The sequence below is a fragment of the Stegastes partitus genome, unplaced genomic scaffold, assembly GCF_000690725.1.
Source record: "Stegastes partitus isolate 25-593 unplaced genomic scaffold, Stegastes_partitus-1.0.2 Scaffold1922, whole genome shotgun sequence".
NCBI classification, from domain to species: Eukaryota; Metazoa; Chordata; class Actinopteri; family Pomacentridae; genus Stegastes; species Stegastes partitus.
Window position 1 is genome coordinate 77,668 of NW_007579653.1, and position 19,226 is coordinate 96,893.

Sequence of the window (19,226 nt, forward strand, 5' to 3'; positions counted from 1 at the left end):
GCTGAGGCAATACATTATATTTGCAAACCTGTAGAGCAGTGAGAGTTGCGCACGCTATATGTGTTGCGTTGCCACAGAAACCTACTTGTGTGTACATGTACTCCAAAGCCTACTAGATCTCACCTCCAAAAGAATTTCATTGGTCAGACAGTCTAGTCGATGTTGCATGTGAAAAGACATTTTTCAACTACACGCCTACTCAAACAAAACACCAGCAACAACAAAAAGAAAAGAAAATAAAGCTAGGTTTTTATATTTCTCTTTCCACATTGTAAGTGCTGATGTGGTGTGTTTGCATATATGTGTTCCTGTGTGTGTGTTGTTGTACTTTGTATGTGTATATTCTTACACCTCTACAAGTGTTTTGTGTGTGTTACATTTGTGTGTGTACATGTATACCTGCATAGTACAGGATATGAGTTAATATATATAACACCTGTGTATTTGTTTGTTGTCTTTGATGAGTCTTTCATGAATGGCTTTAACTGAGATTTTTTAAAATTCATTTCTATCTCTGGTCTGTTAACTTGGCAACTGCTGTTCCTGTGCCAGGAAACAACTCCAGCCAGCTGTACTTCTTGTACTGGCTTTGTCTTCGTGTCAGAATCCTCATCCCACTACTTTGTCCTAAAACTGACCTCAGAAGGGAAACAGGTTCTACTGTAAGCCAAGTACTGTTAAATAATAAATATATCGTGCTCCACATTATAATATACACACAAACACCTAGAGTTGGTGCGTAACAGTTGAGTTTACGAAATGCACCTTTAACAAGGTGTCGACTGTGTCGCCTCATCATACAACAGCGCCTGTGTTTTGAGTGATGTTGAATACATGTGCGTTAGTGGAGCATCAACACTTCTCCCCTGTTTTCTTTTGCTCCAGAGAGAATAACAGTGATGGTAAACCGGAGGCAGCTATTTTGTTCATGCATGATAAGATAGTAGCTGTACAATTGGGCTTGATAAGGTTGGAGTGTGTTTATTAAATCCCGGCGTTTGTGTGGACGTCTGACGTTTTCCTCCGCTCTCTACGGACTCAAACCATCGCACAACACATGCACATATAGATATCTAAATATTAGGTCTTTAAGTCTAAATGCATGCGTGCTTTTAAGTTTTCTTCAGTTGTGTGTACTGTATACTGTGTATTTACATACTGTACATGCATACATGTGTGCTTTTGTGCATGTCCTTGCAAAAGTGCCATAAGTGTTGGCCCGGCGCCTCTCTCCCAGCCGGGGCCCCTCCATCTATTTCTGGCTCTGCGTCATGCCTGGGCTTTACTCCTGTGGCAAGAGGAGTGTTTCTCTAGGGCTCCCACTCTGCTACACACACACACACACACACACACACACACACACACTCGCAGACGCACACACATACACCTTCCGACAGACACACTCTCACATGCCCGCCTGGTGAACGAGTGAGCACACTCAGATGTAAACACACACAGTGACGGACGGACAGAAGAACGGATGGAGGCATGGGTGAATGGATGGCTGCTGACAAACTGGACATAATGGGACTTTAAACTTGAGTTGGCGTGTTTGCGTGCGTGTGTGTGTGTGTGTGTGTGGTACTTAGAGAGAGAGAGAGAGAGAGCGAGAGAAAAAGAGTAAGAGAAAGTGTGTGAGAGGGTCGGCCGGTGTGTCTGTTACCGTGGCGATGGAAGGAGGGAGTGTGAAAACAGAGGAATGCTTTCGGTGATAGAGAGAGATAGAGCCGGCAAGGTTAGTTCATCTATCTATCTATCTATCTATCTATCTATCTATCTATCTATCTATCTATCTATCTATCTATCTATCTATCTATCTATCTATCTATCCTCCTCTCTTTTCGCCTTGCTGTCTGTCACTATGCCTGTTACAGGGGTGCTTTCCTGTGCTCCTCTGTGTGTGTGTTTATGCATAAATGTGTGATTGTGAGTGTGTCTGCGAGTGTTTGTGTCTGTTGCAACCAAGCAGGGGGGATGTCCTCGTCCGCTGTTGTCGTGGCGATGCAGCAGCCGTGAATGACAGCGTGTGGTAATGGTTTGTGTCTGTGTGTGTGTGTGTGTGTGTGCGACAAGGGTGACTGTGACATAAACTACTTCATCAGAAATGTTCCCTCTTTTTTTTGCTATCGTTCTGTTTCCTGATTGTTACTCACCATCTCTATCTATCTATCTATCTATCTATCTATCTATCTATCTATCCCTCCCTCATCATCCTCTACTCTCTCCCAGGGTGCTGCTGTTAATGGACACACACACACACACATTGGACAGCTGACTGTCTCACACAGTGGTGTCAGTTCCCTCCATTAACCGAGGGGTGCCACCACAACACACACACACACACACACACACACACACGTATATATATATATATATGCGCACACATATATACACACATGCACACACACACACACGCAGGCTGTTGGTCGTTTTGAACCTTGAGAACAGTGATTTACAAGAAAACAGGCTGAAACCTCTGTGTGTGTGTGTGTGTGTGTGTGTGTGTGTGTGTTTGTATTTATGTTTCATGTCTCCCTCGCTGCTGGGACGTCCCTTGCATAACAAGTTACTCTGGCACACACAACACGAACACACACGTATGTGCACACAAGCCATTTGTCTGTCAGAGCAGAGAGGTGCGATTACAGTGACCTTGCGATTCCTTGTTGTGCTTTTTTTTTTCTCCCCTCTTACTTTATACCATTTATTCTTTTAAGTGCTTATTTTCACTCAGCTTGAACTTTTTCATTTCCTTTACTTTCTGACTGTTTTCTCCTTTTCCGCTCTTGAGCTTCTCGTCTTTTTTTTTTTTCTTTTTTTCCAGCGTCTTCCCCACTTTGCGTATCCCTCCTCCGCTCGTCTCTCATCCCGTCCTTCCTTCTGCCTCCCTCCCTCCCTTCCTTCTCCCTGCGCCGCTTTCAGCTTTGACTCGCTTTGAAAACTATGTCAGGTCTAAGTGGCATCACCTTTTACCCTTGCAGGCTTCATTTGCATGTGTTTCCTTTGATTTTCCGTTTCTTTTTTCCTTTTGTTTCCTCTCCTCATCCCTTCTTTCCTTCTCTCATCTCATTTCTTTTCTTATCATATCCTCCTGTCCTCTCTTCCATCTAATTTCTACTTTACTTTCCTTCCATCTATCACCTCTAAACAACAAAAACTGTGCCTAGTCCCATCTCCTATCATTTGTAGCTTTAAATCCCGATTAATGTGCTTTAAAGCGATCAAAATAGGTTTCTGCAAAGTTCTACGCAGTCTGGATTTGGTGACAGACAACGAGACAGTGGAAAAGATGCAGCTGTGTGTCTCTTTTTCCAGAAACGGACGGACAGACAGCTCAGTAAATACTGTAGATGGAAAGACAAATAAAGTGACAGACACAAACACAAGACAGGCTGTCAGACAGACAGACAGATTGGGAATCAAGAAGACAGACAGGCAGACAGATAGGAAGTCAGTCAAAAACCCAGGCTGGCAGGCGAGTTGACATTCAGACGGACAAGTAAACACGTAGCGAAACACAGACAGACAGACAGACAGACAGGTAAACAAACAGGAAAAAAAAAGGAAAGGACACGCAGACGGAATAAACAGACAGACAGCCTGACAGGGTAGCAGAAAAAAAAACAGCCAGACACTCGGGCAAACAGCGAGACAGTTAAGCGGTGAGTTATGGAGACTGATAAGGCAGCGCAAGGCAGACCGACGGACAGAGTGACAGACAGACCGGCAGACAGACCAACAGTCCCTCCAGTCCTCCGAAAAAGAAGCGTAGGAAGTCCTGCCGCTCCGCCAAGTGTGTTAAACCATTTTTCCATTCACAAATTCTCAGACAGTGAAGTGTGCTGCTTCTGCCCTGGTATGTGCACGTGTGTGTTAGCGGTGCACGTGTGTTTATGCGCGATGCTCCGGAGTCGGGCGAGTGGGCGACGAAGGCCACAGCTGATTGCTTTACTTCAGCAGAGATAACGCTGTTCATTTGAGCGGGATCAGTTTTTTTTTGTTGTTGTTGTTGTTGTTGTTTTTGGTGGGGGGTAGGTTTCTGGGAAGCAAGAAAATTCCCATCTTCAGAGTTCCCAGAAAGATGCTGTTATACATCTCGGTTTATGACTGTAAACCACAGCTTTCCCTGCTGGAAGAGCGGGTTGAGGCTACAAACTTTTAGCACTTACAGTACGCAGGCAGTCATGTTATTTTTCATCATCGCCTGCAAGTGATGAAGAGCTATTACATCTTTATATTCGTTAAACCTATTTACAACTAAAATTCACGTTAGAGCCAACACTTGTCCAAAGAATGCTGTTTTTTTCCTTCTTTTTTTAGATGTCTTTTTTCCTCCCACTTCAGGTTGTCATTCATTTACGTACGATATGAAAATCATTCTGCAGAAACAGCTCATCCATCACAAGGAACTTCACCCACTATCTGGTTTTATTTTTGTCATGTTGTGTTGCTGTTGCCTGGTAAAGTTTGTTTGGTGGCTGTTTGTCAGGAAAAATGCTCTGCAGTTTAGAAAATGAAGTGTTGGCTGTTTTGAATAAACATACAGTATTGGAGACAGGGCAGTTAGCACGCAACTTAGCACACAGCAGTTGGCAACGTGGATGCCCCTCAGCAAAGGATGAACAAAAGAGATCATGGTCCACCAAGGAAGCTGCATTTGCTGAAAAGTAAATGGATTAAAGGTCAAGAAAGAACTTTTATACTCCATGCAACTAAAAGATAATGAAATTTATTACAACCTGGGTGATGTTTTCTTACTTCAGGTCATTTTTTCTATTGGTAATCACAATACTGGAGTCAGTTAAGTGGAAAATGGGACAATGTGTTAACAAACTGTGCTTTACAAACAAGCTGCACAAACGCTGGTAACACAATAATTGTGTGCACACAGTTATACTCTGGCTTCATGGTGTTGGCTTTACGTTATTGTGGTAATTGTCTTGATTCAGGTTCGATGTGTGCTGCTGGTTCAACTTATGTGTCTTATTATCCGGGTGTGTGTTCACTTATTGTGGATTTGCATCGTATGCAAAGTTTGCAAAGTATATCTTATCTTGTAGTTGATTCAATTTGAATCAGAAAGTTGTTCTATCTGATAGAAGTTTGCAAAAAAAAAAACAGGTTCAAAGAAGTTAGCAACTTGGACGGCTGAGTAAAAGTGACAGTCACGAGCGCAACGTTCTTGCCAGAGTTTCTAAAGTTTTAGTCAAACTTTCGGCTGTCAGCTACAAGAAAAAAATGCAGCATGTGCAGAATTAGATGTTCAGTTTTTTTTAGGATGGATGCAAATGTGCATCTCTCACAGAAGTAAATGCTTTGGTGCCCTTTGATTTCTTTCAGTAAGTTCTTATTAAATAGCGCTTTTGTTTTGTCTTTCCACTCTTTCACTCTGACACGTATCCATGTTTCCGTTCATAAATCCAACCACGAAACTCGTGTTACCGACCACTTAATATCCCTAACACACTCTCACGCACACACTCGCATACGTACGTGCGCTCCAGCAGGACAGGTGGCTGCATCACCTTGACGTCCAGTTTTACGCCACACTCTACATTCATCTCTGCCTCTCTCCATCTCTCTCTCTCTCTGCAGGTATAAGCCCCTTATACCTTCTGTGCTGCAAACTCTGCCAGGACCACACACACACACACACACACACCCGCACACACACATGCACACACAAAAACACAGCAGGTAGTGGCAGCATATCATAGCCTCTGGTCGCCTGGCGAACAGAGCTTCGTGATGGAGGGATGATAGGGAAAGAGGGACGCACAGATGGAGGGAGCAAAATAGAAGGGTGAGCACGAAGGACGCATGAAACAGAATGAAAGAAGGAATGGAGGCGGGCAGGGATGGAGGGATGTTGACGGACTCACAAAAGGAAGGAAATAATTATTGAAGGGTGACAGGAACAGAGAGCTCGATGGAGGCAGACGTGGGAAGGACAGATGGAGGGAAGCGGGGTGGAGGTGTGGGAGAGGTGGCGAAACTTCGGAGAGCGGGATAAAGAGCAATGGAGAGTGATGGAGTAATAAAAGGAACGAAGAGAGGGAGTGATGGGGAAATGAGGAGTGACAGAGAGAGTTACGGAGGGATGATGAGGACCGAGGAGTGGAGAGAAGGAAAGAGGAGTTAATTAACGGAGAATAAGGAGAGATGAAAGAGAGAACGAGAGTTGAAGGGAGCGACAGAGCGACTGATAGAGGATGAAATGCAGGCATGATGGAAGGAAAAAGGTGGAAGAAGTGCTAGTGGGAGTGATGGAGGCAGAAATTACAAGGTAATGAAGGAGCGATGAAAAGAGTGATGTGAAGGCAGAATAGAGGGATGAAGGATGGCGGGAGGTAGAGGCGGTGATGAAAGTCCAATTAAGCGATGGGGCAAAGATTAGACGAAAAAGAGGGACGATGATGGAGGAATTGTTGTGAGAGATTTTCTGTTGCTCCTCCTTTCTCCATCTCTTTTCAGTTTGGCTCCTCTTTTTTTTTTTTTTTCGTGTGCTTTCCGACTCTGTCATCTGTCCCTCCTCTTTTGTCCTCGTTTCACCTCTGTTTTCACCTTCCCTTCTGTCCTTTGTCATCACTCCTCCTGTCTTCCTCTCCTTTCACCGCTTTGCTTCTCTTCATTTTCCGTCTCCTCTTCCTATCCTCTTTGCCCCTCGAATTCCCTCTCTTTTTTCCCCCCTCTTTTGCTTTATCTTCTTCTGTTTTTCCACCCCCGCAGACTTGTCTGTCTAATATCCTCTCTTTTCTCCTCTTCCCAGTAACTGCATTGCACATTGCAGCAACATGTTCAATAATGCACTCCTGACTTCCCAGGAAAGGCCCATCTGCCTCCGCGTTCCCTCTCCGTCAAAACGAAAGAAAAACGATAAAGGGGCCCAGCGCCGCGCAGACATGGAAACTTAGAGGAGTTAACTGTTTTCTCTCTGCCAAACTTTCTCTCCTTCTTTCTCCTTCGTTCTTCGCCGAGGTGTGAAAGTAAGTGTGTTTGTGTGTGTGTGACAGAGGAAAAAGAGCTGAGTATGTGTGTGTGTGTGTGTGTGTGTGTGAGGCTGGAATGTGGAGGCTCGTAAGTCACCTCTGATTTTCCACTCCCGCTGGGACACATCCCATTATCAGTTTTATATGAAACTAGGAAATTCCTCTGCGGTCTGAGTGTGTGTGTGTGTGTGTGTGCGCGTGTGTTTGTGTGTTTGTGTGTATGTGTGTGTTTGTGTGCGCCGCATGTGTGCAAAGTCTCGAGGGGCAAAGCTGCATGTTGTATGTTGCAAGTGTATGTTCATGTGTGTGTTTGTGTCAGGTGGGAGGCTACAGTGTGTGTGTGTGTGTGTGTGTGTGTGTGTGTGTGTGTGGTGTCTGGCTTTATAATGAGCAGCTTAACTGTGGAATAAAAACAAAAAAAAACTGGGCATTTTCCTTCCCCTTCTTTCGACCATAAAATCCCAAAAATCAATCTCACATTTCTTTTTTTTTTCTTTTTTTCAAAATCAGCCCAGATACTGAAAATGTCAGGTTCAAAGTTGTTTGTTCCAGCTGTAATTATGCAGAATGTGTGGACATTTTGGAAACACAACTGGATGTTCAAAATGTCCTGTTGTGTTGTTCTTGAGTTGGAGTTGTTAGAAAGAAGAATTTTGCTTGGCTTGGATGTCAAGATTTTTTTGGGGTTTGTTGGTTAGTTGGTTTAAATTAGAGCGGTTAGACGTCCGTGGACATGGTGTGTAAACAGGTTTTATGTATGACTGTATTTTGGTGTTCACATGAAATATGTTGTATGCTGTTAGTGATATAATAACTTTTTTTTATATAGCACCTTTTGAAAATAAATTACAAAGTGTTGGTTTGGTTGGTCGGATGACTGAATGGTTACTGCTGGACTGGTTGATTGATGTTTGGGTTGGCTTGGTTAGTTGTTGGCTGTTTGATGGCTACGAAGCCACAGCTGTGTTGCTCAGGATTCCTGTAACTGACTTTGTTAGGCTGAAAGCAGAGCCTGAAAAACACTGGATTTTTTGGAAATGATGTAAATACTCATGTTTCAGGAGCAAAAAGCACAGATAACAGTATATCAGCTGATATTCTTAAGCACATGTTGGCGTTATAGTGAAAAGGGAACATAATGGGGTTGTAGTTTAACAACTTTCCAGCAATGTGTTTCACCAACTAGTCAACAAGTGAAGACACTGCCTGGCTCCACACCACTGTCTGCTGAGCTGTGACACATACTCTGCTACATGGGCTGCAGGTAGTGCAGAGATTGTTGTAAACTATGGAGTCGGAGCTGATCTGCTGGACAGTTTATTTGGTGGCACCATTTCTAAATGATCGCAAACATCTTTTTTGGTATAATGTTCTGTGCAAAGTTTTCATATTGCCACATTACAGACAACTTACAAGCCAGTAAAGGCCCCTAATAGCAGTCGACTGATATCACGCTGAGCTGAAAAAGTGCCTGGTTTACGTAGTGAATAGATAGCGACTTCATAGATACTGTAAATGTTTGTCCTGTGGTTGGAGGCAGGAACTGTTATTTCTTCGGTGTTTTGGTGTTATTGGATGCTGATGGCATCAGGGGAAATATGGGGAAAAGAAACACTTTTCAACACACCCAGATTCAAACTGAGTTCATGTGCTGCGTCGCTGTTCGGATGGTCACAGCTTCTATAAATCCAGACACACTCGATGTGTGAGTAGTTTGGCTAGTTTACAGTGCAGCTGTTTAGAAAGTGTCAAAAAAGCAAATAGATTTGTTAACACCTTGGATTGTTTGCTATATGCTACATGGTTGATTGGTGGTTGTTTGTAGGATTGCGTTTATTGTTTCAGTTTTAAAAACTGGGACACAGCTGGAAAGAACAGTCTAATGGAGAACCAGGACTACAGGATAGAAACAGAGTCTCAAGTAGTTTGAGGCTGTAGGAGGCAGGTTCACTGTAGGAGAGAAGAGGAAAAAAGAGAATAGGGAAGAGATGAGAATAGAATCCCAATTGTTCTTCACCCGGAGGCCTTTTTTTTTTTTTTACTTCCCAGTCTACTCCTGGAATGGAAAATCAACAGAGGAATATTCCACACCTCTTTGTTTCTCCGTTGCCCGCTCGTGTCTCCTCTCCACCTTGATCTTTCCATCTTCTATTTTGGAAAGAAGGTAGGAAAAGAAGAAGGATGTGATTAGCTGGATTCAGCCCCTCACTTTCTCGAAGTCACGTGGCTTTAAGGGTTTGTTTTTTAAATCAACTGTCTTTTGTTGGGCTGCACACTGAGCAGACTATCGGGAAAGATGGGAGGGAGACCGAAGCTTTTTTATCTGTCGGCCTAGGGTGGTTAACAGATTCCAAAATTCACTTGCTTCTTCCCTTCTTTTTGGCAGCCAAACATGCTACTTAGAATGGATTCAAACTCCAAATGATAGTTGGTTACCTGCCAAAGCTGGCTCAGTAGACAAGCCTACCAGACACAGCCACAAGTTGCCAGAGTTTGGCTGGTGGCTGGTGGTAATTTCCCACCCTGCAGCCATGTATTCCAGATGTTGTAGATTTGAATCCAACTTGTGACCTTGTTTCATGTCATCCCTTTTCTCTCTGCTGAATTGTTCCCTTCATCGCTTTTTTCCTCATTTTTTCCACACTCGTTGCACCGCAAAACAAACAGTATTGTAAGTGCTGCCTTTTGAAACTCTTTGGACGCGATGGTGTTGGTGGATTTTTTAATTGGGGGAGCAGAGAAGGTCCAAAGGATAAACTTAACAACGGATGGTTTTTGGTTCACAGTGTTACTGGAAAATCTTACGCTGGGCAAGTAAATATGAAACATTCTTTCAAGGTAACTTCTTCTGAGATATCCTTGAGCGAGGAACTTCACCCACAGCCTTGGTACAACAAGTGGTGGCCACAGCTACAGTCACTATGGTGCTGTTTTGTGCGAGCTGTGTTACTGTATCATGACTTTTCACTTGAATATTTGTTGCAACTGACATCAGTGTATCCCAGTAACAAGTACTGTTTGTGTATCCAAGCCTGGATATCTTATCCTTCCATGCCATGCAGCTCCATTGTCATCCCAAAACTATTGAAAAAAAAAACAACAAGAAATGAGTCAACACTGTTGCACCAGCTGCCCCAAATAATCACCAAAGTACCATTCGCAGCTGAAAATAGTCCCTAACAAATGCCGCATGTCCTCCTGTTTGGGGAATGTTTATTAAAAGTTACACTTTTTAAATCACACTAATATATCTGTGACCAGTTGGAAGCAGAGGGCTGAAAAGAATCGTATCTTTTAGGTCAAAGGATTGCACCTTTGCTCCTTCATTGGTTGAGTTTACCAAAACTTGCATTTTAAAAAAACCCAAAACATATTTTAATTGAACTAGAAACGTTTTTGTGTAAGCTGACAACAATATGTGAGAAATAAGACACATTGCCTTCTACTGATGCTGACGGATCTTTGGCTGTTTAATATTTATCACCAAATTTCCTTAAAATGCTTGAACCAGATTTTTTCTTGCTGACTCTCACTAATTTCTTTAAATTGCTTTAGTGTATGAAGGTTGCAGTATTAGTAATAACCATTTTAAGTCAAATGCCTTTTATTGCATCCAGAAAAATCAAAGCGGTTGCTGGAGGAGCAATAATTCATGGGTTTTCCCTTCAAGGCGTCCAGTGTCGCATAACTTACATCAGCTTAATTCCACAAATGTTTACACTCATGCTAATGATGGTAACCTGATTAGGGCTAATGTATGACACTGCCTACTGAAATCATATCATCCCCTCCACGACTGCCTTCATCCAATTATCCTATTTGTGGTTATTTAATGAGTGTAACCAAGATAGCACGCTTACATGTCTGCTTTATGTTCCTCACACAAATAGTGAAAAATACTGTGTAGAGCTGGAATGATTACTTTGATTAAGTGGTTGGTTGATTGACTGTTGGTTGTTTTGATAATCTGATGATGGTTTTCAGTCATTTTTTTAAGCTAAAATACAAAGAAAAATCCCCAGTTTCAGTTTATCGATTGTTGAGAGTTGCTGCTTTGAACTCCAAGCGGTTTCTCGAGAGAACTTAAAAACATATTCTGTGCAATATTACATATTTATAATGCCATAAATCTGAAGAAAAAAGGAAAATGCAAAAGTTGTATTGCTAAAATTCATCTGGAATCAACATGTACAACATTTTTCCAAGTGCTACCCATACTGCAAGAAGATGGTAGCTCTACATACTATAGATATTTTACTACTTACATTTTTAAATGTATTTCCATACTTTGCTTTGTGTAAACACAGCCTCAAGTTCAGCCCAGTTCACTTCATTGTTGTCACATGACTGCTGGTGGCAGCTGAGTCACTGATGATGTCACATTTTTGTTGAAGGTCACGGAGTTTTTATTTTATTTTCACTTTTTACAGAATCGTGTTAAAGCAAACATGTAGAATCAAGTGATTCTGGTAAAATATCATGAGTGTAAATGGTGTGCAGTTGTATAGCGCCTTTCTACCTTACTGGTACTTAGAGCGCTTTACAATATGTTTCTTATTCACCCATATGGCGACAGAGCTGCCATGCAAGGTGCCTGCCTGCCATTTGGAGCAACTTTGGGTTTAGTGTCTTGCCCAAGGACACTTCGGCTGTGGAGGGGGATTGAACCTTGCCACAGCCGCCCATTTCAGGCTTTGATTCGGTTCATTTTCTAAACAGAACTACATGTCAGGCATTATTTGCTGAAGGGCTGTTAAAGACTTAAACATCAGATGAAGGTGTCACATGACCTCATTGATTAATCGAGCCATTCATTTGCAAATTAGTGGATAATAATGATATTTGTTGCCCTAATTCTTTGTGTCAAAGGTCACCAGAGAACAAAGCAGAGGACGAGATGATCAGTTCTAGCGGAGGTGCCGCTGGTTTAGATATTAACTTCTAAACCATTACGTCAGTCTGGAAAATTAATAAATTTCAGCCTCAGGTGTAGCAGTAGCAGTGGTTTTATAATCAATACCCAGACCTGATCGGTTTCATGTTAGCCCCTCTGAGTCATGGAATCACTGACTGGACTCAGCCTAACGGGATTATGGCTAAAACATGCAAAGGAGCTGCGTAGTAGATTAAGTGTGATCATGTTGTTAGGAATAGTCCAATAAAAGAGACCCGGCGCGGCACAGATGGATGGCTTTATTGTCCTCTCTGGAAAAGCTCGGTACACACGGATGGAAACGCACAAAGTCAGTCTCGCCATCTGTGTGTGTGTTTGTGTGTGTGTTTTGACAGACATGAAACAGAAAAACAGTGTCATAGTTTTTCCCTGCCTTTACTCCTGGCAGAGCGGAGCGAGAGGACGACTCGGAAAAAAAAAATCTGATCTCAAAACAGCCGTCCCGCTGTAAAGTGTGTGTGGCACATGTGACTGTCCACTTTTCTGTCAGAGTGTGTTTTGATGTTTTCCATTCATTACGCTGCTGGTATGTGTTTGGATATTTGTGTGTGTGTGTGTGTGTGTGTCTGTGTGCGGTGTGTGTTTCCGTTCGCCGCCACATTTTAAACCATGTGGCAGAGAGACGGCAAATCACACGAACTGAAGGAACTTTCCTGACTGTGAGGTTTCTCTCTCTCTCTCTGTAGCTCTCACCTCTGCTTCTCTCTTTTCTCTCCCCCTTATTTCAGTCTCTCTCTGGTTCCTCCATCATTCATGCATTTTGTTACCTTCCATTCTACTTTCTAACCATCTCTCTCTTTCCTCCCCCTCCTCACCCATTTTCCTTGATCTCCTCTTCCTCCTCTCTGTCTGTTTGTCTCTCTTCCTTCCTCCCTTTACTCACTTTATCATCCCTTTCTTTCTTTCTTTTCTGTCCTACTCCTCTCACATGTTCCCCCTGGTCTTCTTCATTTCCTCCTTCTTGTCTTTGGTTCTCCCCCCTTTTTGCCTCCCACTCTCATGCTCTCCACTCGTCTTTCTTTCCCTCCTCTTGCTCCCTTTCCATCTTTCTTTCTTGTGTCATTCTCTCTCACGCCTACTCTCTATCTTTATCGGTTTCCTTCTCCCCCTTTGCATCCTCTCTCTGTCTCTGTCTTTTCTCACCTTTGCCTCCCCTCTCTTTCTCTGTCTACCATTCTTCCTCTCTCTTTTCTCACCTTCGCCTCCTCTCTCTTGCCCCTCCATCTCTCGTCTCCCTTCCTCCCCCCTCTGCCGTCTCTCTTCCACTCTTCCCACCTTCGCTCTTTGTTCCTCTCTTTGAAGAAACTCTTTCTCTTAACCCCTGCCCGGTTCCGTCCTCGACTTCATTGCTTCACTCGATTTTTTTTTCATTTCGTCTTCCTTCAAGAAAATGCTTAGTGCGTGTGATCGTACAAAGAGAGCGGGGATGACGGATTTTGCTTCACACCTCTGTTGACCACTTCCTCTACCACATCCTGTTTGTTTCCTATTGCGACAGTGAAGGGACACACACACACACACACACACACACACAGTATAAAGCCCTTGTCGCTGCTTTATCAGTCTGTCAAAGCGACATGATTCTGTCATTCAAATGTGGGTCACTTCTACGTTAATGTTCCTCACAGCTTCATTCAGACATACCCACCAAAATGACGTAATGTTTGTCATTTACACAAGATTGGACAGAACATCAAGTGATGATACACTAATAAACAAAAGTCTGAATCTAACAGTAGTTTATCAGTGTCCAAATAACTGCTTAGTTTCTTTTATGATCCCCTGAACACTTCTCTCCATGTGTGATGATAATCTAGCGACTACTTCACCAACAGCAAAATAAAAATATGCTCCATACAGCTGTGTAGAAGCTCCGGACTAAAGATGGCCGCTACGTAACATATGATTAATGAATCTGAGGGGAAGCTCACCCGTCTGAGGTGAAAGAAAGTTCACAGTGTGGCTGTGTGGTATTAGATTCTGATGGATCCTGTCTCCATGTTAAGGATAATTTGTAATTATAAGTAATTAATGAACTCACTGCTGATACATGTGCACAGTTCTGTCACGCTGGAGACGCTCGCCTGGCTGTTTGATGCTGTAGATATTTAATAAACTCAGAGGAAAGACTCCTACAAACAGGCAACAAACTCATCTTAAGCTCCTGGTAGTCTTTTGTCAAAACCTGGATTACATGTATTATTGGTGAGCCTCGTGAATTTGGCCTTTTTTCATCACAGTAAAGTTTAGTTGTTAAGCACATTTCTGGTTGTAATAGATGTGAAATCGTCTAGCAAAGTGAGATAATGATGATTAAGAATGTTCTTAAACCTAAACGGGTGTTGAAATTTTTATTTTTTTAAAAAAAGGACTTTCCCAAATTGCATCACACAGCTCAACGTGCCATTGCTTGCGTGTGTCTATCCATTATTGCGATAGCGCACAGCTCGTACATGTGAAAGTGAAATGCAAATGTTAATCGGTCTGACCGAAAAACACATTAGTAAACCTCAATTTCAGTCTCACAAGCACACAAATGTAGTCTTTTAATGGCTGAGTGTGGATTCTGATTCTGGAGAAACATGGTTGATGTTTAACTGGTTAGCATGTGCCAGATTTACCGTCACTCTCGCCGCCGCCTTGAACCAAAGTTGGCTGGCTTCCACACTCACGATCCTCCTCTTTTCTTACAGATGGCCCCATGAGGACGCTTTCTGTCGGGACTCCCGTTAAAACCAAACTGACCACCTGCAGACCAACAGGTAAGCCCCGTCTCACCACATGTGCACTTTTTCAGGCTCCTCAGAGGTTTTTACAGGACGGTGGACGGCACAGCGGTTGTGTAACATGAGTTTTGTGGCTGCGATGAAGTGTGTTAACAAACAGCAGCGTGAATCAGAGTGGTGTGTGTGGGCCAAAAATGTGACTTTGGGGCTCTTTTTCCATACACATAATCTGAACACATCTAAAGTTAACATTTGCAGCGTAATTCAGGGATGTATTCTTAACCTTTGGACCGTCTCCAAACAGCTCTGGACTATTTTCCAACGTGTTGCATTTCAAAATGACACTAATGCAGTTAAAAGGAATTTTTTCCTTGATGAAACCATTTAAGAAAACCATGATTCTACAGTCAGTAAACAGTTTTTTTCCCCCACAGTGACACATTTTTGTAGTTTTTGGCATTTTGAGTTCGCTGTCGGTGTTAATGTTCTGACTTTTAGTAACGAATCGAATGTGTTTACAAGCACATCAGATGAATATGTAGAACTTGTGGCCCTCTAATCTCTCAGAATTAGAGGAGGGAAAGTAATCGGACAAGCTGAGACAACTTTAAAAACCATCATTCCAGAAGGAAAGTGTCTTCAAAGGCTTTTTGGCTGCATCTCATGGTCTTCCCCAGCAGATTAAAACTCCATCCGCAAAGATGTGATCGAATGCTCAAAAAGAAAAAAAAAGTGAAAACCGGACTCACTTGAGCTTTGAACTGTGTTATTGCATCTCGCATGGAGCTTTGAACTTCATCCACGGCTGAATTAAGCTGGAGTCCTGTCCTGGGAAGTACAGAGAAAATATTGTATTTTTAAAGTTCTTGATGACAAAAATCTGAATCTTTAAAGTCATTAAAGCCGTCAAACCGATGTAGTGAAGTAAAAAAAAAGAACAATGTTGCCGTGGAGAAGGTGGCATTAAAACTACCTTGAATTTGTACTTCCTCGTCACATTTAACCACTTTATTTAAGATCTATGAATGCTGTAAAGTTAAAGCTTAAAATCAGCTCTTTAACCTCATAGTGACATCTGCTGTGTCCTAGTACAGAGCTCACACAGCTCTTCTAGTTCCTTCTGATGCGCTGCACAGTTGACAGTTGCTTATGGTGAGGCTCTAGTATTGGCCTTGTGACTTTGTGATCTCAGGCTTTAGTTTCCAAACTGTGTGTAACTGCAACACAAACCAGCCCGGCTGCTGGACTTGTCTCTGGGTTGAGTCTGTGCTGTATCTAATAGGGACCTGATGCTGCTGCTGCTGCTGCTGCTGAACTTCCAGTTTGGCGTCTGTGATGTTTCTTTTACCCGGCGGTGCAGCGTGGTGCTAAACCAGTCCACTGATCTCTCCATGTGATTTGTGAACTGATTTGACAGGTTTCTTAACTTGATGTTTTTATTGTAAAACTAGCTATCCCAGTTTCTGTGCAGTTGTGGACCTGGTTTCACTGGTTTCTGTGGTATTTCCGGTATTACTTTCTCTTCTGTGGAGTATTAGCACTTTATTTGAACTGGTTCAACTTGGTTCTCCACCGTTTTTTTTTTTGTAGACGTTGCTATCTCCATTTCCATAACGCTGCACAGTGGAAATGGTTACGCTGGTTTCTCTGGTGTTTCTGATATATTTTATGACCACCTGGTTTCTGAACTAGCCCGACTGGTTTCTGTGCAATTTATTGAGGCTGACTGCAGCATCCGTGATGTCGTAAAAAATAAGGAGAATTCTTTGAATCTGAACAGTTGGAACTGCAGGGGAGGACAGAATTTCAATGTGACCACAACCAGAACTAGAAGTCAGCTGTAAAACACACACACACACACACACACACACACACATTCCAGGGAGCTAAATTACCATCAGACTGAGATGATTTTGGTTTGACACAGACATTGTGGTCGGTGGACAAAAAAAAGTATGTTAGATCGCTGTAAAAGAATACCTGCCCCAACGTGCTCACACACACACAAACACACACAGACACACACACACACACACACACACACACACACTGTATTATAAACACTACAAAGGGAGCACAAAAGTAGTTTAAGCGTTACAAGCCAAAACATGACAAGACATCATGAAAAAAAAAACACAGAAAAAAAACAATCAGAACAGCACAAAATGCTGCAACAAGGAGACGTGTTTCCAGAGTCAAGTTCTAGCGAGGTTGTGAGGATGGCTTAGTACTCTGTGATAACACACACACACACACACACACACACACCCAAGGACACACAAACACTCCGCATACAGAAATCTTTCAGCAGCCTGCTGTCTGCCAAGGTTATGAAATAATTTGTGTGCACGCGCCTTTCAACACAATTCTTCGTTGCCTCCATTCAAGCCGAGACGCGACTCTGGAAAGATAAAAATAGAACCCCGCTGACCTCTTCTTTCTCTCCTTCTCGGTCCCTCTCGCTCCATCTCTTCCTCATTCCCATCCGTACTCCCTCAACCTCTTTTCCTCTGATATTGTTGCAGCTGTCTTGCTCCAGTTGCTCGTGCAGAGGGGTGTCGGGCGAGTCGATGGCTTCGAGGATTTTTACTCTCCCCGGTGGGAAATGTGGCTTTTATCAACACAGTACTTGCTCACAATAAACTAAATATACAGAACAAAAGATCAAATGAAACAACAGGCGGAGTAGTTCAGTGATTCACCAACCAAACGCGGGGCGAGAGTTTGTTTGGTGCCGTTTTGTTGCAAATTTGTGGTCCGGAGCGCAGAATAAACGTGGATGTCAAACAGTTTGAACTGGCTCAAATTACAGGTCACCACAGTATTTGGATAGAGCTAAACAGCAAAATAATTCAGGGGTAACTGCACCCACGCCGGGTTTATTGACAGCCAGCGAGGATGCAGTTGCCCCTGACAACCTCCAGAGGCGGTACGAGCGGCATTCGGCTGCGCTGATATCATCATCAGCATAAAGCCAGTTTGTTTTCGCAGCCCCACGCACGGCAACAACCTAAATGGAAATACATGTTTGCATGCGGACAGAGTGAGCGAACGCACGCAAAGCAAACAGGTGGCAGACAGCTGGGATAGTAACTTTAAACTGGCTGCAAGTATTGAAAATATTAACTCATAAAAAACAGTGGATTGTTGTGGATTTACAGCAAGCGAGTGTCTGCTGTCAATTAAGGCCTGAGCAAACTTGACAGCGATGGCAACAACTGTATAAAACTGCTGCCCTCTCAGCTGTAGTCTAAGAGGAGGGAAACAACAAATGCAGCCTGTTTCCTCGAGGGCTTGCTAAAGGATGTAAATATCAGCAGGTTAAATGGCAGTTTGAGGGGCGGAACATTATAATTTCAGGGACGCAGAAGACGTGTGTCACAGTAGAGTTCAAAAGGAGCATAATTAGATCATGTCCAGGAATCCTGTCGTGTATTAAATGTACTGAGTAGAGAAACATATGCTTCCATGCAGTACATGAGAAGTTGCTGAATAGTTCGATGAATATGATGTGAGTCACCGTGATTACAGTCACCATGATTACAAACAGCTCAACACCTACAATGATACAAAGTATTTATTTACATTTTCTGGTTCAATTTTGAAATGTGTGTTTTTTTGTTGTTTTTTTTCCACTTTATGATTGTTTATCCTTATTGCAGTTCCTGTCTGCTGTAGTTAGTAGCTACCTACACTGTAAAAAAAAAAGAAAGTTTTAACTTTAAACAATAAACTGTCCATTATTAAAAAAAAGAAAAGAAAGAAAGACAGACAACATAAAATAAATAATGTGAATAAATGACATAAATAATAATTAATAAAATGGAAAATAACATCCTATCAAAAATCTGTATTTTAATAAATATTAATTTGTTCTTTTAACAAATTTGGGCTCCAAAATGACACTATTTTATGTTTGTTTTTTGTTTTTTTTACTGTATTTAAATTAGCAAAAATATTGCTTTACATATATTTACTATTATTTTGAAGTCAGTTATGTTCATTATGTTTATTATACATTAAAATATAGGAGGAAAATAGTAAAAAATAAAGTATTCATTTACATGTTGACTGTAAAAACAAATGTAAATAATGTTCACATCAAAAATCTAATATTAAAAAGTTTGACTGTAATTAACTAGTAAAACAGACATTTGCAGTTATATTCACAGTCCTTGTAATTTTTTGAATTTCACAGTTTTTTTTAAACATATTTTTCTGGCTCCCTTGCTGACATTCTCACAGTTCTTTTGCAATAATTGTTTTTTACAGTGTAGTTTTCAATGCTGCTGCGTTCAGACGATCGCTGCACAAACCTTTAATATTTTGCACACGGTGACAGTGAAGCGTCTTTTGAGACTAAATAGCACAAGAGACTGAATCCCCAAGCAGACCGCAGACAAGTGTGGGATGCTTTAATTCGACTATTTCCTACTATAGCACCTTATTGAGTCAGCTGTAACCTTCAACGTTTTGCTGAGTGTGCAGTTGCAAGGAATGAATAATGAGCGAGGGTCAGTGCTGTGCAGCGGCCTCGTTGTTCTCAATTAAACTGTA

General features: G+C 42.2%; 1 long non-coding RNA gene across 1 annotated transcript in view; it reads left to right on the top strand.

Annotated features, from left to right (window-relative positions):
• LOC103373197 (uncharacterized) overlaps positions 1-16,803 on the top strand; it is a 59,569-nt gene extending 42,766 nt beyond the window's left edge. The window contains exon 3 of the long non-coding RNA XR_521043.1: positions 14,637-16,803. This is a non-coding gene — a long non-coding RNA (uncharacterized LOC103373197). The remainder of the gene's footprint in view (positions 1-14,636) is intronic.
• The last annotated feature ends 2,423 nt before the right edge of the window (positions 16,804-19,226 follow it).